At 41.4% G+C, this 24,201-nt stretch overlaps 1 non-coding gene and 1 pseudogene across 1 annotated transcript; both read right to left on the bottom strand.

Annotated features, from left to right (window-relative positions):
* Window positions 1-1,247: 1,247 nt before the first annotated feature.
* TRNAC-GCA lies at window positions 1,248-1,319 on the bottom strand. Its single transcript has one exon. It is a non-coding gene; the product is annotated as a tRNA-Cys (tRNA).
* Window positions 1,320-22,771: 21,452 nt separating this feature from the next.
* On the bottom strand, window positions 22,772-24,037 carry LOC104996386 (annotated as a pseudogene).
* Window positions 24,038-24,201: the final 164 nt, after the last annotated feature.

Genomic DNA, 24,201 nt, shown 5'->3' with positions numbered 1-24,201 from the left:
TCAGGGAATGAGGTCTCTAAGAATACCTTCTCCCATCAGCAGAGGATAAGCAGAAAACTTCCATCAGGTTTAACTCACCAAGTTTAGGGACTCATTCAGAAGCAGGGTGGATGGTGGCAAGGGAAATGCATCTGCAAACACATCAGGTCCACCAAAAGCCTTTTTTGCAGTCACAGAGTAGAGTCCAAGGCAGTATTTGGAATGGCTCTCATTTGAACAGCTGAAGCTTCATCTCACCAGCTATTTAATCCTGATTACTTTTGAATAATAAAATATGTTAGAATCATTTCCCACTTAGCAACAACTATTTATGAATGACCAATGTTACTATTCATGCTTCCCTTTTAGAAATAGGCCCCTTTTCTTGCTTTCCAAAAGTACATTATGTAGTGTGAGCATGGATTTGGAACACAGAAAAACCTGGTTAATTTTGTACCACTTTATACCATGCAAATGTGTAATAACACCTTTTAGGAAGCTGACCTGCATTGTTTAATGAAGAAGATCTTTTAAGGAGTATGGGGATATTTGTATGCCATCAAAAGTGAATGAATGTGATTCATTCCCTAAAAGGAGGTGTCAGGGCATTTTTTAAATAGCATTCTTTCTTCCCTTCAAGAATGACTTCTTCCAATTTTAAAAAAGTTTATATTAAAGAAAATGACATGAAAAAATAGAGGATTAGAAATGAGAGAAATATATATTAGAAAATATGGAAAATTAGAAAAGTAATTTAAATTTACCCATAGAGCCACCACATAATATATATAATCACCCTCAATCTTTTAGTATATTTCCTCTGCTTACTTCCAGATTTGACTTTTCTCTGTGGCTTTGGCTTGTGTGTGTGTGTGTGTGTGTGTGTGTGTGTATGTATCTGTGTGAAGGAGAGACAGCAGAGGTATAACCAGCCCCATTTCATTCAAAACTCTGTTTTTAAAGGAAATGTCCTATTCATTTATCTGTCCCACCATTACAGTTGAGTACCTATTGGGCAACAGGCACCAGACTGAGTGAGTGAAAGTCACTCAGTTGTGTCCAACTCTTTTCAACCCCATGGACTACAGAGTCCATGGAATTCTCTAGGCCAGAATACTGGAGTGGGTAGTCTTTCCCTTCTCCAGGGGATCTTCCAACCCAGGGATTGAACCCAGTTCTCCCGCATTGCGGGTGGATTCTTTACCAGCTGAGCCACAAGGGAAGTCCAGGAATACTGGAGTTGGTAGCCTATCCTTTCTGCAATGGATCTTCCTGACCAGGAGTCGAACCAGGGTCTCCTGCATTGCAGGCAGATTCTTTACCAACTGAGCTATCAGGGAAGCTTGTAAATAAGACAAGACTTATGGAATCCCTAGGTTTGATCTCTCACCATTTGCCCACTGAGCCTCCATCTGTTCAGACTAATTTGTGAAGCACTTAAAGCTGTACCCCAGGAACAGTTTACAGTATAAATTCCACGTGGAGCCTCACATTAAAATTGCAGCCCTTTTCTTCCAAACGCACTCTGGTTATTGCAAAGCTGAAAGGAGGTTTACGTGGAAAGTGTTTTCCTTTCTGCTCATAACGACTATGAGAACTAAAAAGAATGGATTTTTACAGCTTGAGCTAATTACCTGGCATTAAGGCAGTGCTGCTAAGGGAATAGTCTGCTGCCTGCCTGCTCAGCAGGCAAGCCTCCTAACCTGTGCTCTGGTTATTATGATTTTTTCCCCATCTTTCATGTGCCCTATGCCCAGCGTGGAAGCTCTCAAGACAAGGGGTTTGGTCTTCTTGGCTTTTTTCAGTTACTGGAACATTCAACTCCTTCCCACCTCAGGGCTTTTCCTACAGCTTTTCTTCTCTGCGGCTGCTCTCCCAAATGCCATTCCTAGGTCACGTGGCAGCAGAAATGAATTATCACTGCCTCAGAACCTTCCCTGGCCCACCTCATGCAGAGTAGATCCCTCTTGTTATTCTTCCTTCTCAGGGATTTGAGTTTGTTTGTTGACTTTCCCTTTATTTCACTGGTCAAAATTATCCAGTGTTCTTTTGTTTGCCCTTTTGTTTAACATCCATAGGAGCAGGGATCTTCTTCGAGCACCCATCTTAATATGTGTCATAGATATACTTTTACTTAACTGTATTGTTTGGTGTGCATGCATTTTAGGCAAATAGTACTTGATTATAGCTCTTACTGTTTTTCCTTTTCTCACTTTGCTTGCTAGATATATCTCTTGTCCACCTTTCTCTGTGTCCATGCATGCTAAGTTGCTTCAGTTGTGTCTGACTCTTTGCAACCCTATGGACTGTAGCCTACCCTGATCCTCTGTCCATGGGATTCTCCAGGCAAGAATACTAGAGGGGGTTGCCATGCCCTCCTCCAGGGAATCTTCCCCACCAGGGATCAAACCCACGTCTCCTGCAGCTCCTGAATTGCAGGTGGATTCTTTACTGCTAAGCCTCCAGGAAAGCCCCACCTTTCCCTGACTGCTACATAATAACCTATGGTGTGGACCGATCACCTTTTCCTTCCTCCTTCTCCTGGTAATGGGTACCTCCAACTTTCTGCCATGGCAGACAATATTTCTATGAAAACCCAAAATAAGTCCTTTTGAGAGAGAATCCCACTGGCACATATACACTAGAACAGCTTTTCTGAGTCACTGGGTTTGTGGTTTGTGCAAAACTAAGTTAATTAAATTAAGCCAAATTCCTCCCCAAAAAGTTGCCATGGTCCATACTCCCACCAACAGTACTTGCAGGTTACAACTCAGGAAATGTGTATCAGATGCTGTTATTTAGGTACTTCAGAGGAGCTAAAGCAGAGGACATCGAGGAGGGGTCTGTCCCGGGAAGGTCCCCAAGGGTTCTGAGTTTACAGCATCTCCAGATGCACAGAGAAATCATGGAATGCTTCTCAGGCTTTCTCTTTAGCGTTGTAGGTATTTTGGAGCCAGGCCTTGGAAGTCAGCCACTCCCGATTCAAATCTTGGCCTTGTTCTTTACCAGGTGTGTGAACCGAGGTGACGAGCTGCTTTTCTCTGAGGTGCTGTCTGTACCTCAGAGGCTCTTCATGAGGATGAAATAGAATAGTGCATTTCAAGTGTAAGCCCAGAACCTCACACAATGGGAGGGCTGAGCAAACCTTGGGAAGTGAGTACTGTGGCGTGTGTCCTGTGGGCTAGTGCCTGTGCAGGGTGAAGGGCCATGGATGAATAACACATGGTTTCTGGCTTCCAAAAGCTCATCCACATGAGGTGAAAAGGTTACCAGATAGTAATGTGGTAAGTGGTGACATCTTGACCTGGCCACTTAACCAAGGGAAATGCAGACCTGACAGGGAGCCATAAACCCAACCGGGCCCCTCAGGTCTGCAGAGGGGCAGCCGGACACTGGTCCTCAGACAGACACTGCCCCACCTGCAGCCAGCCCCGTGTGGACCAGCCCACAGCTCAGGTAGAAGCAGCCAGTCAGCACCAAAGGGACTCTGCTTTCCTGCCTCCGACAAAGGTTTGTTGTCTTTTTGTGAAGAAGACCCACTCCTATTTCCTCCTTCAGACCTCATCCCTTCAGAGCCTAGACTCTCCTAGGCAGGGAAATCTTCCTACTCACTGCTCCATCTCTGTAATTTTCCTTGAGCTAAGATGGATGTTTACACAGAGTATAGGGGAGGCAAACTTATGCAAGCTGGGGCTTACAGAGCATCTTGTACCAGATGATGGGGCACAAGGTTAATCTTACAGAGTACCCATTTTGACTCTTCCTATAACTTGACAGCACATTGCACAGAAGTAAGTCTTTCAGTTAATGAGTGAGCCTCTCCAAGCAGCCAGCACCCACGTCTCATCACATCGTTGTTAGTTTCTGCTCACTAATAGAATTTTGCATTGATGGTGAGAAGGCATAGGTTAATTTTGTCAGCTGGAGTTCATGCTTTTAAGAGGTGATTTGTATGTTTTTGTGGTGGGAAAACATTTGGAGCCTCCTGCTGTGTTTTCACTGGTATTTCCTGTGAACCCCTTGACTCTTCCCTAAATTTGGCCACCAAGCTGAGAGACTGCCTCAGGGGGGAGGAGACAGAGCAAAGGTTTTTGAGTTTTTAAAACTGCTTTTGCATCTCAGATTGTAGGATGAAGGAAACTGGGCACAGAGAAGGTACGAGCAAAGCTTCCTAGACTTCCAGACTGGAAAGTTTCTCTAATTAAGAGTAGGTGAGGAAAGAGTAAGGAAGCTTACACTCAAGGGTGTATCTGGGAAAAAATGGCCCTTTACTCTTTCTTTCACTTCCATGCTGCTGACCTATGCTCAGCTGGATGAAGTTCTAGGAGTGACTGACAAAAATCCTGTGATTTAGGGAGATTGAGAGGAGACAGGAGCTGTGCCCTGCTTCTGGTTTTGCTTTGGGAAAGGATGACACTCCTGAGAAGAAATAGCTCTGTGGTGCTTGTGGGAAGATGGACCCAGGACAAAAATGGAAGAGTTTCTAGGCATGGCTTGAGAAGAACAGGATGTTCCCCACACACATGTCTAGGCTCAGCAATCAGACAGAGACAGCATTAAAGCAACCCTATATCAGGAACAAGAAAAGCAATGCCAAAGAATGCTCAAACTACCGCACAATTGCACTCATCTCACACGCTAGTAAAGTAATGCTCAAAATTCTCCAAGCCAGGCTTCAACAGGACGTGAACCTTGAACTTCCAGATGTTCAAGCTGGTTTCAGAAAAGGCAGAGGAACCAGAGATCAAATTGCCAACATCCGCTGGATCACTGTAAAAGCAAGAGAGTTCCAGAAAAACATCTATTTCTGCTTTATTGACTATGCCAAAGCTTTTGACTGTGTGGATCACAATAAACTATGGAAAATTCTGAAAGAGATGGGAACAGCAGACCACCTGATCTGCCTCTTGAGAAATCTGTATGCAGGTCAGGAAGCAACAGTTAGAACTGGACATGGAGCAACAGACTGGTTCCAAATAGGAAAAGGAATACGTCAAGGCTGTATATTGTCACTCTGCTTATTTAACTTATATGCAGAGTACATCTTGCAAAATGCTGGGCTGGATGAAGCACAAGCTGGAATCAAGATTGTGGGAGAAATATCAATAACCTCAGATATGCAGATGTCACCATCCTTATGGCAGAAAGTGAAGAAGAACTAAAGAGCCTCTTGATGAAAGTTGAAGAGGAAAGTGAAAAAGTTGGCTTAAAGCTCAACATTCATAAAACTAAGATCATGGCATCTGGTCCCATCACTTCATGGCAAATAGATGGAGAAACAGTGAAAACATGATAGGCTTTCTTTTGGGGGGGCTCCAAAATCACTGCAGATGGTGACTGCAGCCATGAAATTAAAAGACTTACTCCTTGGAAGAAAAGTTATGACCAACCTAGACAGCATATCAAAAACCAGAGACATTACTTTGCCAACAAAGGTCCATCTAGTCAAGGCTATGGTTTATCCAGTAGTTATGTATGGATGTGAGAGTGGACTATAAAGAAAGTTGAGCACCGAAGAACTGATGCTTTTGGACTGTGGTGTTGGAGAAGACTCTTGAGAATCCCTTGGACTGCAAGGAGATCCAAACCAGTCCATCCTAAAGGAGATCAGTCCTGACTATTCATTGGAAGGACTGCTGCTGAAGCTGAAAGTCCAATACTTTGGCCACCTGATGCGAAGAACTGACTTATTTGAAAAGACCCTGATGCTGGGAAAGATTGAAAGCAGGAGGAGAAGGGGATGACAGAGGATGAGATGGTTGGATGGCATCACTGACTCAATGGACATAAGTTTGAGTAAATTCCGGGAGTTGGTGATGGACAGGGAGGCCTGGCTTGCTGCAGTCCATGGGGTCACAGAGTTGGACACGACTGAGTGACTGAACTGGACAGAACTGAGACTAGGAGCAAGCACCATCCAGCAGCCCCCTGGCACCTGGGGTACTGAGATCAGGTGGGGCTGAGGGTATCAAAGCAGAGGAGACCACCAGCAGGTAAACCTGTCCCACAAAGCCCTGTGGGAGCTACACTACCCCTCCACCAGGAAAACAGATAGCCAACCTCAAAAGGAGAGGTGCACACTGAATTGACTGAGGCTGGTTTCCATCACAGCCTCTTGTGAAAAAGTTAGTTAAACTGCTTGCACACTGAACTTTTTGTATGGAGATTCCTACCTGCTGTACTCAGTGACATTTATGAAGTTAGATAATGATGATAGCTTTGGGATATCTTCTGTGCATGTCACATATCTGATATTTCTCTATATTACATAGCATGTGCAGTATCATGGAACTGAGCACAGAGAAAGGGATAGGTAAAGATTCTTAATGTGTGCTGTTGGAGGGAGTACAGCCTTGGATTCTCAGAATGATTTTTTAAACTTATTTATTTATTTATTTTTGGCTGTGATGTATCCTGGGGCTTCCCAGGTGGTGCTAGTGGTAGAGAATCCACCTGCCAATGCAGGAGACATAAGATATGCTGGTTCAATCCCTGGATCAGGAAGATCCCCTGGAGGAGGGCACGGCAACCCACTCCAGTATTCTTGCCTAGAGAATCCCATGGACAGAGGAGCCTAGTGGGCTACAGTCCATGGGGTCGCACAGAGTCGGACACGACTGTCGTGACTTAGCATGCAGGCACATGATGGGTCTCAGTTGCTGCACTTGGGCTTTTCTCTAGTTGCGGAGAGCAGGAGCTAGTCTCTAGTTGTGGTGTGCCCGCCCTCATTGCAGTGGCTTCTCTTGTTGTGGAGCATGGGCTCTAGGGCATGCGGGCCTCAGTAGTTGTGGTGTGTGGGCTTAGTTGCTCCTCGCTATGTGAGATCTTCCTGCATCAGGGATCAAACCCATGTCTCTTGCATTGGCAAGCAGACTCTTTACCACTGAGCCATCAGGGAGGCCCTAGAATAATGTTTTTTAATGTGTAAAATGCAGGTTTAAAAAGAAAACTGATTATATGGAAATAAAGTTTGCAAAATATATATTTTTTAAATCTCTGATGTAATTTAGTAATTATGTGATTCTTTACTCTTGCACTAAATAATAAGATCTAACAGCTAATCTTGACCACCTGATACGAAGAATCGACTCATTGGAAAAGACCTTGATGCTGGGAAAGATTGAAGGCAAGAGGAGAAGGGAACAACAGAGGATGAGATGGTTGGATAGCATCACTGACTCAACGGACAGGAGTTTCAGCAAGCTCCGGGAGCTGGTGATGGACAGGGAAGCCTGACGTGTTGCAGTCCGTAGAGTTACAAAGAGTCAGACACGACTGAGTGACTGAATTTACTTACTTACTTAACAGCTAGTCTAATAAATATAATACCAAAGTGATGAACAGTATTAACAGATGCCTACAAGTAATATGAAAAAAATGACTTTGTAATGATGACAAAGCCATGGCTTGTTTACAGTACTGTGGCTTGCTATTGTCAACTGCAAACTGGCGCTTACCAAGAGCATTGCCAACTACTGAACAACAAAGGCATTTGCCATCTGCCTCTTTGGAGATTGTCCCCATGCTCCTATAACTATTGACCTTCAACAACTCCTGAGGGAATTCAGGGCGGAGTGAGGCACTCTGTGCTCCAGGGAGTCTGGTGGGACAGGTATTTAGATAGTTGGATGTTTTTAGGAACAGATTTTATGATCTCAATCTTTCAGTTCAGTTCAGTCGCTCAGTTGTGTCCAACTCTTTGCGACCCCATGAATCGCAACATGCCAGGCATCCCTGTCCATCACCAACTCCCGGAGTTCACTCAGACTCATGTCCATTGAATCAGTGATGCCATCCAGCCATCTCATCCTCTGTCGTCCCCTTCTCCTCCTGCCCCCAATCCCTCCCAGCATCAGAGTCTTTTCCAATGAGTCAACTCTTCGCATGAGGTGGCCAAAGTACTGGAGTTTCAGCTTTAGCATCATTCCTTCCAAAGAAATCCCAGGGCTGATCTCCTTCAGAATGGACTGGTTAGATCTCCTTGCAGTCCAAGGGACTCTCAAGAGTCTTCTCCAACACTACAGTTCAATAGCATCAATTCTTGGACACTCAGCTTTCTTCACAGTCCAGCTCTCACATCCATACATGACCACTGGAAAAACCATAGCCTTGCCTAGACGGACCTTTGTTGGCAAAGTAATGTCTCTGCTTTTCAATATGCTATCTAAATTGGTCATAACTTTTCTTCCAAGGAGTAAGCATCTTTTAATTTCATGGCTGCAGTCACCATCTGCAGTGATTTTGGAGCCCCAAAAAATAAATTCTGACAGTGTTTCCACTGTTTCCCATCTATTTCCCATGAAGTGATGGGACCAGATGCTCAATCCTTACATCTCCCCATATCTAGAGAAGCACTAAATCCCTTCATGGTCACATCAGATCCTCATGACTAACAAAAACCCTTTTGTAAAATGAGTACTTCATGGTATTGAACTCCCCCTTCACCAAAAACTTATATATTGACTTTCCCCCACTGCTGCTTTGGAGCAGTCTCTCAGAGCTATCTGTGTTGCTGCCTCCTGGGCTGCAGTCCTCATTTTGCCCCAAATAAAACTTAACTCACAACTCTTAAGTTGTATATCTTTTTTAGTCGACATTATCAACATGCATAATTAAAGATTCATTTTAGTTAGAGGTTAATGAAAATAAAGATATACTTTTTCCCATCCAAGTTCAAAGATCTCCTGAATTCTACTCATTAACTCTTGGGATTTTCAGTCCTATGTACCATCTAACTATTGACCAAAGATTTAATTTGAACCTTCCACCAGACTCTATTTGAGAGAAAAAGGTTGCAAGGGTTAGGGGGTGGAGGTAGAGATAATATTAGATAAAATAATTTCCTCTTAACAAGTGCCCAGGAGATTTAGAAGTAGTCAGGTCTCGACAGATCCCTCTACATTCATTATCATCCAAGATCATAAATTTAGGAGCTCCCAATCCTAGGCAGGTGTTGGGAGTATAGACAAAAATACCACAATTGGCCAAGGGCTGATTTTTAGATAAAAGATAATTCCCTGACCTTGTAAGCCAGATAAGTGTCTTAAATGTAAGATACTTTTTCCTTGACGTCCCTAGGGCAGTAACTAGAAAATGGCTGATGGTTGACAAATGCTGTTTGGATGAATTAATTAACTGATGGATCATGCAAAAACGTTGCATTTCCATCAGCGACAAAGAGATAGGCACCCAAATGTTGATTCCTTAGTAGGGACCTTGGCAAAGAGAAAGGGTTGATTAAGGTCAGATACTATTATTTTTACTTTATAAGGCTTTCTTTTTGTATAAGACCAAGTATCTAGCCTCTCAGCTTCCCAATAAATAATCTGCCTGCCAGTGCAGGAGACACAAGAGACGTGGGTTTAAGCCCTGAGTGGGGAAGATTCCCTGGAGTAGGAAATGGCCACCCACTCCAGTATTTCTTGCCTGGAAAATTCTATGGATGGAGGAACCTGGTGGGCTACAGTCCATGGGGTTGCAAAGAGTTAGACATGACTGAGCACACATACACACACATACACACACACCCCGCTAGCCTTGTAGCCTAAATGATCAAATGTAGCTTTCCAAAGGAGTTCTTTATCTCTAGGGATTGGATAGAGATTAGGTAAAATTAAATGGCAGAATGAGAATGAAGTGCAAATAGCACAGGGGCTATATAATCAGTAAATGTGCAATAGTTGATGTTAGTATAATTTAATGCAATAAATAATAGTTTTAGTATTATTACTGTTAATATTAATCAAAGTATTGAGTTAAATTTAGTAATATATTAGAATCACAAGGAAAACATTTTAAAATACTTATCCCCAAGATCTCACTGAATCAGAATTTCTGGGAAGAGACCCAGAATCTACCTTTTGAAAAAGCTGGCAAGGGATTTGGAAAGGAAGTAAGAAATAGGAAATTAGAGCCCACAAGGAAACCCAAGTTATTATTGTCAACATATTAAAACATTATTTTAATGCAAACAGTGAACATTTGTCAATGTTTTATGTATTCATGCAAGAATGCAAGAATACATTTAATGAGAGCACTACAAGAATGACAGAGCAAATTCCACAGATGATATGAAAAACCGGGATTTTACAGGGAATGAATGGAAAAAGGAAACTAAGGCTGAGAATAAGAATGCTCAATTGGTTACACAACTGGTGAACATCCTTTAGGATAAGAAAGCTATAAATTTCTGGATTATCTTTTCCTACCAGATGGAAGAGAAAATCATTGTACTTGATAATTTTTTTCTGTAATTTAGCTTCTAACTTAACAGAGTTGTAAAATGTCTGGTTCTTAATGGTAAATAGAAACTAAAAAAAAAAAAAAAAATTGATTCAAGTAAAAGCTCATTGTGAACCCCTTAACTGCATCTGCAAAATGAACATCAGCCTGATTGATTTCCCTGATCCTGAATATCTAAAGTACCTACGTATACTTGGGTATAAAATGCAAGCCACAGTTTGTATGTGATGTCATATTTTAGCACTAGGAAATGGAGTAACAATTCTTGCACTGCCCTCTGAAAAAGTTACTATGTGGGGAAGGCAAGAAGGGTAACTGGGCCCAACTGTACTGATAACTCACAGTGAATGGTGTCAGATTTGTGATCTCCAAAGAAGATTTAGCTTCGGGACCAGGGACCAGGCTTGATTACTCAAGAGCTTTTGTGTGGCAGAGTTTTATTAATGTGAAAAATTAATGAGAAAGCTTCTGACACAGATATCAGAAGGGGGGCAGAGAGTGCCCCCCTCATTAGTTTTAGCAAGGGAGTTATATACCTTATTACAGTAAAGGGTCTTACCAGACCCACTCCCACAATATACGATAACAGGATTAGAGCTAGCAATAGAAAGATTTTACCAGACCCACTCCCATAATATACATTCTAAGATAATAGGATTAGTCCAGAGGTTTTCAAGAAGGAGAAACTGTCCTCAAGCAAGACACATTGTTGTTATATAATCCTTAGTACAGACTTTAAACTGAATTTTTTGTTGGGTAATCATCAGTTCAGGGTTTAAAGAAAAAAACGTTTTATGTGACTAAGACTAAGGAATGTAGAGAAAAAAAGGTGTTTGTCCTTTCCTCCTCCTTGAGAATTCCACACCCCTATCTCCTCCTGGGGTACCCCAGACTTCTTATCAACCTACCTAGGAATCGACTCTCTCAGTATGGTAACAGATGGAAACTAAACTTTTGTTGGTGAGTTCATTGGAAGGACTGATGCTGAAGCTGAAACTCCAGTACTTTGGCCACCTCATGCAAAGAATTGACTCATTGGAAAAGACTCTGATGCTGGGAGGGATTGGGGGCAGGAGGAGAAGGGGAAGACAGAGGATGAGATGGCTGAATGGCATCACTGACTCAATGGATGTGAGTCTGAGTGAACTCTGGGAGATGGTGATGGACAGGGAAGCCTGGCGTGCTGCGATTCATGGGGTTGCAAAGAGTCAGACATGACTGAGCAACTGAACTGAACTGACACTGTGGTGTATGCAGAAGTCTACTTCCAGTTCACCCTTGAATAACATGAGGCTTAGGGATGCCAACCCACCATGGATCATGTAGTATCATATTACCTATTTTCTGAAAAATACTCACATATAAGTGGACCTGCACAGTTCAAACCTGTATCGTTCAAGGGTCAACTGTACAAAGTTGTCCACATAAAACTTATATGATGTTGTAAACCAATGTTACCTCAATTTAAAAACTTAAGAGATAAAAATCAAAAGAAAAGCAAAAGTGTTAGTTGCTCAGTCGTGTCTGACTCTGCGACCCCATGGACTGTATGAACTGTAGCTTGCCATGCTCCTCTGTCCGTGGAATTCTCCAGGCAAGAATACTGGAGTGGATTGCCATTTCCTTCTCCAGGAGATCTTCCCAACCCAGGGATCAAACTGGGGTCTTCTGCACTGTAGGCAGATCTTTACCATCTGAGACACCAGGTAAGTCAAAAGAAAAAGTTACTGTGAAATAGTCTGTTGTCTTCCTGTACTGATACAATATCCCTTTGCTTTCCCCCATCCTGCCATGATTTTAGAAGTTCTGCCTTTTGCTGGAGGATTCTGCCTTTTGCTCATCCAGATCATCACCACCCTGCCTGTTGATAATGCCTGAAATCCTACCATTTGAGACTGATTTCCTAAGGCCCTTACTTTTTCTCTGAGGTTTTTATTTGTTTGTTTGTTTGTTTTAATGGAAAATACCCTCAAAGAAAATGTTTGTGAGAACTAAAACAGCAGTTGTTTAAATACAGCTCTTCTCTGTCCATGATTCCAGCAGAGACTTGGCTTTTTCTCATTTCCTTACAGTTAGCAATATCTTTTCCTCCAGAGATTTAGAGAGGAGAGAGGAGAAGAAAGAACCAGCTGGAGCTTTCCAAATTTTGTAAATCTGACACAATGAAAAAACTTTAATCACACAGGGAAAGAAACTCAGAATTTAGGTGCTTCACACAGACGTACCTTTGATACACCTTCTGGCAGATATGTAGGGTCTGACTTTCCTCATTTTACTTTGTCAGTAAGGGTGAGGATGATAAGTACTATGGCAGAAACCTGTAGAAAGAGGTGGGTACATGTATACATTGGCTAGATACATTGTTTTGTCTGCCCCTCATTTCCACACTGTATCCCTATATATTGTTCAAACTATTCCACCTCTCACACTTGATTGGTCCAGGGGAGACATGTAACCTACACTGGCCAGTCAGAAGAGTCTTGGATATTTTGGGCTTCAGTTCTAGGTAATAAAGTTATTTTCTCCTGGAGGTAAGTGAAGCTATAGGCTTGTAAGATCGCTGTCATCTAATTCCTGTTTAGAGGATACAATCAGAACCCCTTTTCTGAGGATGTGGAATTGAGACAGAGAGCTAGCTTAGGTCTGTCTAAGGAGCTGGGTGCAGACATGTCAAGTGAAGAGTTGCATACACTCACATCTGCCTGCCATGGGACCAGAGATTCCAAGGAAGCTGATCTGATGAGAAACAGCCAGGAGCCATGTGAGCACACCACACAGACAGGTGAAGTTCTGAGGGTTCTGGATCTCAGCCCCAGCCCCTCCTGACCACTCGGGCCAACTCAAGCGAGCTACAGGACCCTGTTGCATCTGGAAAATAAATTCCTCATCTGGAAGTTAAACAGAGTTGGTTTCTATTACTTGCCACCAAAAGAATCCTAATTCTACTGGCAAAAGTCTTTCAAGATACTCTCAAGAAAAACAATTATAAAGTGTACTTTCATTGTGAAAACACCTACAATATATCTAAGTTTCTGTGGGGAGAATGTTGGTGTGTGCATGTAATTCACTCCAATGCAGTGCACTACAAATAAGAGGTTAAGAATTGCCTCAAGAGAGGTCCCATAGTTTTAGAAATGTGCTACTTGATCTGTTTCAATAACTTGATTTGAATAACTCTGTTTGAATTCAGAATAGAAAACTAGAACTCTGATTAGGAGTGATCTCTTGACCCTCTCTGTAACTCTTTAGATTCAAAGTGAAGATGCAGTTCTTATTTTCAACACCAGTTGCATAACAACAACAGTGATACAAATAATCATTTGTTATGTGGCTTACAAAATGCTTTCATGTACATTGTCTTGTTACTTTCTACTCACACTCCAAGAGGAAGGTGATGTGAGGCAGTAGTTATTAGCTGTATCTCATGGAGGAGGAAATTGAGTTAGAGACATTACATGACTTGCCAAGGTATGTGTGGTTGAAAAGTGGTACTGCTGGGGCTAAGTGCAAGCCTTCTGATCCAGAATCAGGTGTTTTCTCCAAAACCTTGTGTTACTAGGGAAAAGGCTTTCACAGAGCTACAAGGGGCTATCCATCCTGAGGGAAATGATGCTGCAGGAGTGTGTTAAACAAGGTAACTCACTCTTCTGCAGAGCAAGAAGAATCTCTCTCCCAGGTCACAGAATGGCATTGTGACACAGCACAGAGAATAACACTCCTCTAGAGCCTGCAGGTACCCACAGCCTGGGTGCAACAGAAGATACCATGACTGTAATGGACTGAGAGCTGTGCATGGTATGCCACAAGTCACATATTTGGCTGGGTGAATGAATGAGTGAGTGAATGAATGAATGTATCCATGAATGAATGAAGTGGAAAGAAAAAAATATCTTGGAATATCAGGAATCTTAACCTTAGAAGAATATAGATGGGCTTCAGAGAACCCATGAAACCCTGAACTTTGAATACAAATTCATGTATTAATGTGCATTTTTCTGGAAAGAGGGTCTGAGTTCCATCAGAGTCTCAAAGATAGGGTTGAGCTTGAAGGTTAAATATCACTGGTATTAATTATAAGAGGCAAAGCTAATTTGTAGAAGGAAATTATCTTTTTTTGTGACCAAAGAGGCATATTGTTAGTATGTTTTGGGATTAAGGAATCAAGCCCAGCCATGTTTAATAAGGGCTGGAGTTGAGAAAGGCTTTTTGGGTCCCATTTTTTGGCATACCAAGGGAAAGATAAAATCAAAGAGGGAATTATTTACTATGGTATTACACAAAGAATGCCTGCAGGTTAGGTCATTTCCACCTTGCTTGTAGAATCGTGAACCAAATTTTGAAATGATTCCCCAAACCTTGTTTTTCATTTTTATAAAGTAAGCTTATAGTCCATCTTCTTGGAAGTGTTAGAGCACTCTTTCTCAGAGCAGAAGATTGGACTTAATCATCTATAGAACTGTCTTTCATAGTTGTAACATAATGGAAAGACTTCTGATAGAGAATGCCCCCTGGGCTGAGTTTCTATATGGTGAACTACATCTTGTTGTTATGGTAACGAATGCTCTAAATATAGCAAGACGCGCAAAAGAGTTCCATTTACAAGGCAACATGAAATTGTTATGACAACTGTAGTTTTAAAAATAAATAGATTAATGTTTGTGTTTTTCTTCTTTTTTCCCTATAATGAGTTTTATAAAGTCTTGGGCATGAATCAGACTGTCATCCTAACTTTAAAATATAAAAACAAACAGAAACAGAGTCAGCACACTTTGAAAAGTTTTCTCCTTTAAGGAAAGAATAGTTAAATCAATTATGTTGTGTGTGTATGATAGAATAATACTAACATTAAAGTACATATTATGTATCATGACTCGAGAAGAGTCTACAGGATATACACAAAAATATTAACATGATTATCTCTAGATGGTAATATTACAAGTCACACATATAGAGCTGGTCTTTTTTTTTTAATTTATTGAAATATAGTTCACATATCATAAAATTTATCTACTTTAAGTATTCACTTCAGTGGTCTTTAATATATTCAGAGTTGTGCAAGCCTCACCATGGTCTGCTTATAGAAAATTTTCACCAACCCAAAATAAAACCCCATCTCTATTAGTAGTCATTCCTCTTTCTTGACTCCATATACCCAACCTAGACTCTGGCAATGGCACCCCACTCCAGTTCTCTTGCCTGGAGAATCCCATGGACGGAGGAGCCTGGTAGGCTACGGTCCATGGGGTCGCTAAGAGCTGGACACGACTGAGCAACTTCACTTTAACTTTTCACTTTGATGCATTGGAGAAGGAAATGGCAACCCACTCCAGTGTTCTTGCCTGGAGAATCCCAGGGACGGGGGAGCCTGGTGGGTTGCCGTCTATGGGGTCGCACAGAATTGGACACGACTGACGCGACTTAGCAGCAGGAGCAGCAGCAGACTCTGGCAACTACTACTTTACTTTCTATCCCTTTGTATTTGCCTATACTGAAGGATTCACATACATGGTATCATGTAAAATGTGGCCTCCTGAGTTTGTTTCATTGGGGTGTTTTAGGAGAAAGGGTGCTACCCACCATAGTAGCTATAGAAGAGGACCAGTGACCTACATGGGAATTCCCACCCTCCTGGTAACTCTAACTGGTTGAAGAGTAACTGATCCAGGTAATATTCCGGGTCTTTCTCTATATCTAAAATGCACCAAAGGGAGAGAAACCTGCACTTGACTTTGGGAGTGTTAAGCCTGCAGATCTGGATTTACAGTTGTTGAAAACCATTGTCCCTACTGTGTAGATGAAGCCTGTTGGCACAGAAAAGAATACAAGCTACAACTGAGGGGCACAGCATAGTTTAAGCCTCTAGGTCTGAACTTCCAACTATGAGAAACAATAATTTCCCCTTTTATTTAGTTATATATTTTTTGTAGATTAAAAAAAAACATGCTTGTGTGTGTTTTAATGAAAAATATATATTACTTCTGAAAAAAAAAAAAGTTCTCTTTTAGTGTTTTCATACAGTGTCTCTCTGGGGTACCTGTATAAATGTACAAAGAATTTGTCTCATCATGTTATCATAAACTTTATATTCATAATTTTTCATACTCTTTGTTGTGAAATTTATTTCCATCACTTCTTCATCTGAGAATAATTCTCATGTAACAAGTGACATGTGATGATGTTGAAAGATGATACTGTGAAAGTGCTGCACTCAATATGCCAGCAAATTGGGAAAACTCAGCAGTGGCCACAGGACTGGAAAAGGTCAGTTTTCATTCCAATCCCAAAGAAAGGCAATGACAAAGAATGCTCAAACTATCGTACAATTGCACTCATTTCACACGCTAGTAAAGTAATGCTCAAAATTCCCCAAGCCAGGCTTCAACACGACATGAACTGTGAACTTCTAGATGTTCAAGCTGGATTTAGAAAAGGCAGAGGAACCAGAGATCAAATTGCCAACATCTGCTGGATCATCAAAAAAGCAAGAGAGTTCCAGAAAAATATCTATTTCTGCTTTATTGACTATGCCAAAGCCTTTGACTGTGTGGACCACACAAACTGTGGAAAATTCTGAAAGAGATGGGAATAGCAGACCATCTGACCTGCCTCTTGAGAAATATGTATGCAGGTCAGGAAGCGACAGTTAGAACTGGACATGGAACAACAGACTGGTTCCAAATAGGAAAAGGAGTACATCAAAGGTGTATAATGTTTATTATACCCTGCATATTTAACTTATATGTGGAGTATATCATGAGAAATGCTGAGCTGGATGAAGCACAAGCTGGAATCAAGATTGCCAGGAGAAATAGCAATAACCTCATATATGCAAATGACACCTTATGGCAGAAAGTGAAGAAGAACTAAAGAGCTTCTTGATGAAAGTGAAAGAGGAGAGTGAAAAAGTTGACTTAAAGCTCAACATTCAGAAAACAAAGATCATGGCATCTGGTCCCATCACTTCATGGCAAATAGATGGGGAAACAGTGGAAACCATGAAAGACTTCATATTTTGGGGCTCCAAAATCACTGCAGATGGCGATTGCAGCCATGAAATTAAAAGGTGCTTGCTCCTTGGAAGAAAAGCTATGACCAATCTAGATAGCATATTAAAAACCAGAGACATTACTTTGCCAACAAAGGTCCATCTAGTCAAGGCTATGGTTTTTTCAGTAGTCATGTATGGATGTGAGAGTTGGACTCTAAAGAAAGCTGAGCACCGAATAATTGATGCTTTTGAACTGTGGTGTTGGAGTAGACTCTTGAAAGTCCCTTGGACTGCACGGAGATCCAACTAGTCCATCCTAAAGGAAATCAGTCCTGAATATTCATTGGAAGGAATGATGCTAAAGCTGAAACTCCAATATTTTGGCCACCTGATGCAAAGAACTGACTCATTTGAAAAGACCCTGATGCTGGGAAAGATTGAATGCAGGAGGAGAATGGGATGGCAGAAGATGAGATGGTTGGATTGCATCACCAACTCAATGGACATGAGTTTGAGTAAACTCTGGGAGTTGGCAATGGACAGGGAAGCCTGGCGTGCTGCAGTCTGTGGGGTCTTGTCAAGGAGCTGGGCACCACTGAGTGATTGAACTGAACTGATCAAGTGACAATTCCAAAATCAGTATCTCTGGGAAATTGGAAAAGTCAAATTGTCTTTTTTTTCCTGTTCTTTGTGGCACTTTGATTATCTCTTTTATGAATTTGTGGCAAGCACTACTTATTGTCAACCCACAAGCCATTCCATTATTCTTTTTCTTAACAAAACTCCACTTCTGTTAAAGCTTTGGATAACTCTGTGAGGTTGGGGAATTTTCTGTCCCTATCACCAGGTGGGAAATCTTGACTGGCCCCAACCAAACTTGGTACTTCATCCCTTGGTATTGTCATGCGAATGTATGTTCCTTGGTTCTTTGTCTCATCACAACAAAGATTTGGAGTGACGGACATTAAAGCCCTTGGCGCGTCACAGCTCTCAGGTCTTGGACAAACTGTGTTATAGCTCTTAGGCAAATCAGTGTTACAGCTCTATTTTATTTAGAAGATAGCAGGAGAATCCATTCTCTAAGTGTGAGGGCATGCCAACCCAAAGACTCAAAGAGAAGAGAGTAGAGGAGTGCACAGAGAGGGAGAGAGAGAGAGAGTGAGAGAGAGAGAGAGAGAGAGAGTGCACGCATGCGGGAGAGAAAGAGTCTGTAAGAAAGTGCTTTGGCTCTTCCTCTTATATGTTTTTTCCTCCACCTGCGCCTGCCCTATGCAAATTGGGCTTAGCCAGGAGTGCTCTTTGTTCTGCCTGAAGTCTTCACTATGGTCCTCGGACCTTCCTTTGACCTTCCTTGTCTTTTAGCCACCGCCATTTTGGACTCCTTTCCCCCATTCCACCTATGTAACAGTATTAAAGATTGACTTAAGAAATAAGCTGATGACCCAGTTAAGGCTCATGAAAAACAAAGGGAAGTTTTCTGAAGTGCTTTTGGGACAGGTTTTGCCACCTTGATTAAAACAGATGCCTTCTTGACTTTGGATGGAGTTGCATGAAAAAGTTACGCTTAAAGCTCTTTTGAAGCCCTGAAGGGATAAGCCTGCAGATAAGAGATAGCATGCTAATGATGCCAGTGCAGAAAAATGGAAAACACCCATTAGGTCCTTGACAGAGCTGTCAAGGCACAGAATTAATTAACCCTAGATGTTCCTACCATTGGGCTTCTCATTCTATAAAATGTTATTTATGCCACATGAGTCTGTGTATAGATGTGCAGATGTTACCCTGCTCTCTGCTCCCCATGCTATGTGTTCTGATGTAGATTGAGTTTGCCTAGAGAATGAGGCATCTTGTTCTCATTTGCACAAAAACACAGAATAAACTAGAAGTCTTGCTTTGAGTCAAATGTTAATACTCTGTGCAATTAAAGTATCCAAATTGGATACATTAATCATTCATACTTTCTTGTGGTTTACTATGTAACTTGTGTGCCACTAAGACAGTGAACTTCATGAGGGGCAGGAACAATGGCATGTGTCAATCCTTCCTATGTGGCTGGCACTTAAGTGATGATAAATGCTTAATGATCAAAAGGAATGGGAATATCCAAATAGTGTCACCAAAGGCTATGCTTATGTCAAACATCTGTATACTTGAGAATATCTAGATGGCTGACTAAATATTTTTCATCTTAATGTGGACATTTTGGCATCTAGTAATGTAACCCCAAAGTTAGCCTGAAGAAATCAGGGGCTCTCATTCTTTTACTCTTAAATGTGGTGAGATGCTGAACTGTCACACAGATGAATGATGCCTGTTTAACATGCTGTCAACCTAACTCTTTGGGAATTTCCTCCAGGGGAGCAAAAGGCAGCCAAGGGTCCTTTAGGAAATCTTTCTTCATTCCAGATGTTGAGTATATGACATGATATGTTCCAGTGTGTTATTGAAGGAAAAAACTGGCGAGAATGCAAAAAAGGAAATTTATATCTAAAATCAAAGTTCCTCCATCAGATCAGAGGTCTCTGACAGATGTTTAAGTGTCAGAATAATTGCTGACTTTTTTCTCTTCTGTTACCCTTCACACATTTTCTCTCCAGATCTGTAGTGTCAGATTAGGTAAATAAGAGAAAACTAACAATAGGGTTAATCAAAGTAGCTTAAAAGAGAAAGGAAATCATCCCAATCATTCTTAATTACCTTATCATACATCCCTTGTAATAAAGGATGTTTTTATTTAAAATTCTAATTCAGGCATATTTGAAGATATAGATTAATTTTTATCATATTTGAAATCAAATGTAAGTACATTATTAAATTTATTAGATCATATTATCTTTTCTTTTGAGTTTTGAATTCTGAGAATTTAAATTCAATCTTTCAACATTTTAGAGCTGAAAACAGAAAGTAGAACAGGATGGTGTCGAGATGAGGACATTTTTTTGTTGTAAGTCAGTTCAGTCAGTCAGTTCAGTTGCTCAGTCATGTCCAACTCTTTGTGACCCCATGAATCGCAGCACTCCAGGCCTCCCTGTCCATCACCAACTCCTGGAGTTCACTCAAACTCACATCCATTGAGTTGGTGATGCCATCCATCCATCTCATCCTCTGTCGTCCCCTTCTCCTCCTGCCCCCAATCCCTCCCAGCATCAGAGTCTTTTCCAGTGAGTCAACTCTTTGCATGAGGTGGCCAAAGTACTGGAGTTTCAGCTTTAGCATCATTCCTTCCAAAGAACACCCAGGGCTGATCTTTAGAATGGACTGGTTGGATCTCCTTGTAAGTGGTATCCCATATATCCAAGGACTTAAGCAAAAGGGCAATTATTATTTCATAGATATAAATAATACAAAGGGTAAGGCTAGATTCAGTTACGGCTTCATCCTGAGTTTGAGCAATGTCCATAGGCTTTCTTCATTGTAGTGATTCAATTCCCATGCTTCTCATAGTAGCAAAATGGCTGCATTTGCTTCAGCTCCTGCTTATTTTCAAGTTCACAGTGAAAAAAGGAGACTGTTTCTACTCAAGGATTGCCAGTCAAAATTTTATGGCATCTCATTGGTCTATTAGGTTCATGTATTCATTCCTGAATCAATTACAATTATCATGGAAATAAGAGCCACTGCTTAGCCTGAGTTGAAGGAGAAGTGCATGTCCCATGAGGTAGGGGCAAGGGAAATTCCTAGTTTAAATTAGGGGCTATACTCAGAAGAAGTAGGAATGAATATGGGGAAGGCAAACAAATTTTGCTTCATATATTCAGAACATTCACATATACAGAAGAAAAGGCACACATAGAGAAGAAAAAGAAAACAAAAAAGAAAGAAAAAATGGATCCCATCAGCTAGAGCTAAAAAATTCCTCAACTGTCAACTGGAATGAGCCGAAGGAAAGCATATAGATAGTACCCACAGGGGCAGGGGAAATAAAAAAGATAATAAAGCTTTTTTTTTTTTTTTACAGTGTATAAAGAATGGCATTTTATTAGGGAGAGGCAATAATGTCCACAATGCTTTTCTCATTTATCTATCACTATTGAAAGGAACCTCAGATATGCAGATGACATCACCCTTATGGCAGAAAGTGAAGAACTAAAGAGCCTCTTGATGAAAGTGAAAGAGGAGAGTGAAAAAGCTGGCTTAAAGCTCAACATTCAGAAAACTAAGATCATGGCATCTGGTCCCATCACTTCATGGCACATAGATGGGGAAACAATGGAAACAGTGAGAGACTTCATTTTGGGGGGTTCCAAAATCACTGCAGATTGTGATTGCAGCCATGAAATTAAAAGACGCTTGCTCCTTGGAAGAAAAGCTATGACCAACCTACACAGCATATTAAAAAGCAGAGGCATTACTTTGCCAACAAAAGTCCATCTAGTATGGATATGAGAGTTGGACTATAAAGAAAGCTGAGCGCTGAAGAATTGATGCTTTTGAACTGTGGTGTTGGAGAAGACTCTTTAGAGTCCCTTGGATATCCTTGCAGTCTTGAGAGTCCCTTGGACTGCAAGGATATCCAACCAGTTCATCTTACAGGAAATCAGTCCTGAATATTCACTGGAAGGACTGAAGCTGAAGTGGAAACTCCAATACTTTGGGTACCTGATGTGAAGAACTGACTCATTGGAAAAAACCCTGAAGCTGGGAAAGTTCGAAGGCAGGAGGAGAAGGGAATGACAGAAGATGAGATGTTTGGATGGCATCATGGACTCAATGGACATGAGTTTAAGTAAGCTCCGGGAGTTGGTAATGGACAGGGAAGACTGGTGTGCTGCAATCCATGGGGTTACAAAGAGTCAGACATGACTGAATAACTGAACTGAACTGAAAGGGAAATGGGAATATGCATTGCTTTGTGAAATTGCTTTATAAATCGAGGGGATGACAATCTTTTAGACAACTTAATATTCATATAACAAGATTCACATTCTATGTGTAAACATTACACCAAGTATTTGAATATGACTATTTATTTTAATAAAGTTTATATTTAAAATAGATTTTTAATCTGTCTACTCACAAAACCTAATTCAAAACATGATACATTTATCTTTCTAGCTGATTTGATGTTCAGTTCAGTTCAATTGCTCAGTCGTGTCCAACTCTTTGCAACCCCATGAATTGCAGCATGCCAGGCTGACATTTCCAGTCCTGTGGCCACTGCTGAGTATTCCAAATTTGCTGGCATATTGAGTGCAGCATTTTCACAGCATCATCATTCAGGATTTGAAACAGCTCAGCCAAAATTCTATCACCTCCACTAGCTTTGTTCGTAGTGATGCTTTCTAAGGCCCACTTGACTTCACATTCCAGGATGTCTGGCTCTAGGTGAGTGATTATCCTCACTTTGTAATTGTTTTATATTAAGAATATGTCCTAAATGAAGTCTATTATTTTTATCAGAAAGCATGTCCCTTTATTCTTAGAGTGCTTTTTAAAATCAAGGCACCAACAAGAACTACTTTCAGATGGTACAGAATTTCTTATTTCTTGAGGATTCTGGTTGGCCATTTCTTTATTAGTTACCTGCAGTGAGACCTCTTCCTGTGGCAAACAGGAAGAAGCTCAATATTGGCTTCTACTTCCATAACTCCCACTTCTTCTGAAGACTTCTGGACCAGAGTCTCTTCCATCGTATGGTTCCCCATGTTCCTGCTACCACCAAAGTTTCCACTCTTCACTGGATCATAGTTAGAAGGCTACTGGTTATAATTTCCAAAATCATAATTTTCATAACTTCCATAATTTCCTCCTCCATAGTTGTCATCACCACCTCTGTAGCCCTCACCCTGGTTGCCATATCCAGGTCTTTCACCACCATATCCTCCTTTTCCTCCATAACCAGGGCTATCTCCAAAACTGCCACCTCCAGGTCCTCCTCCATACCCATTATCCATCCCCAAATCCACCACGACTTCCATATCCACCAGAGCCTCCTCTAAAGTTACTTCTAGGCTCTAGTCCAAAATTTTCACACACCCCCCCCCTCACCACCACCATGAGAATCTCTGAAACCAAAGTCACCTTCTTTCCCATTTCTAGAACTTTGTACTTCCTACATTTCTTGTCTAGACAAAACCTTTCTAACTACTGCATTATGACCAAGATAGCATGTTATTTCTGCAACACAATCTTATCCACAGGATCATGGTTATCAAAAGTAACAAATTCAAACCCTCTTTTCTTTCCAGACTGCCTATCAGTAATTATCTCAATGGTATCAATTTTTCCATGTTCCTCAAAGTAAGCTCTAAGATGATGTTCCTCAGCATCTTCTTTATTCCACCAACAAACAGCTTCTTCACAGTTACATATGCGTGGGTGTGTATACTAAGTTGCTTTAGTCAGTGTTCAAGTCTTTGTGACCCCATGGACTGTAGCCCGCCAGGCTCCTCTGTCCATTGGATTCTTCAACCAAGAATACTGTAGTGGGTTGCCATGCTCTCCTTCAGAGGATCTTCCAGACCCAGGGATCGAACTTGGGTCTCTCATGTCCCCTGCTTTGGCAGGGGGGTTCTATACCATGAGCACCACGTGGGAAGCCCCATAGTTACATGAGCCCCTGGCTTTCTAGATTCCCTTCTTGCAATAGCACATTTTGGCTCAACCACTGTCCCATCAACTGAATGAGGTTCTGTGGCCATGGCAGCCTCAACCTCAGCCATGGATGAAAAAGTTACAAAATCAAACCTTTCTTATCTTTTACTTGCAGGATTCCTCATTACTACATCTGTAAGTTTTCCTCATTGCTTGTTCCTCAAACTTTCTTCTATAGTTTCAAAGCGCAAGCCACCGATAGAGTTTATGGACTAGTTCCATTTCTCTGTTCATCGCGGACTCAGACGATTTAGGCTGCATTCGCCGCCGGAGAGAGAATTCCGCGGAGGAACACTAACCGGACTCATTCTGATTCCCGGGCAAGAGCTGCCGCCACGGGAGAAACAACACGGACAAAACCGCGAGGAGCACCTCAAGTGGGGGCTGGCGCTGTTGGT

Source organism: Bison bison, unplaced genomic scaffold (genome assembly GCF_000754665.1).
Source record: "Bison bison bison isolate TAMUID 2011002044 unplaced genomic scaffold, Bison_UMD1.0 scf7180017864291, whole genome shotgun sequence".
NCBI classification, from domain to species: Eukaryota; Metazoa; Chordata; class Mammalia; order Artiodactyla; family Bovidae; genus Bison; species Bison bison.
Note: the sequence above shows the minus strand (reverse complement) of the source record. Positions and strands in the feature narration are given on the sequence as shown.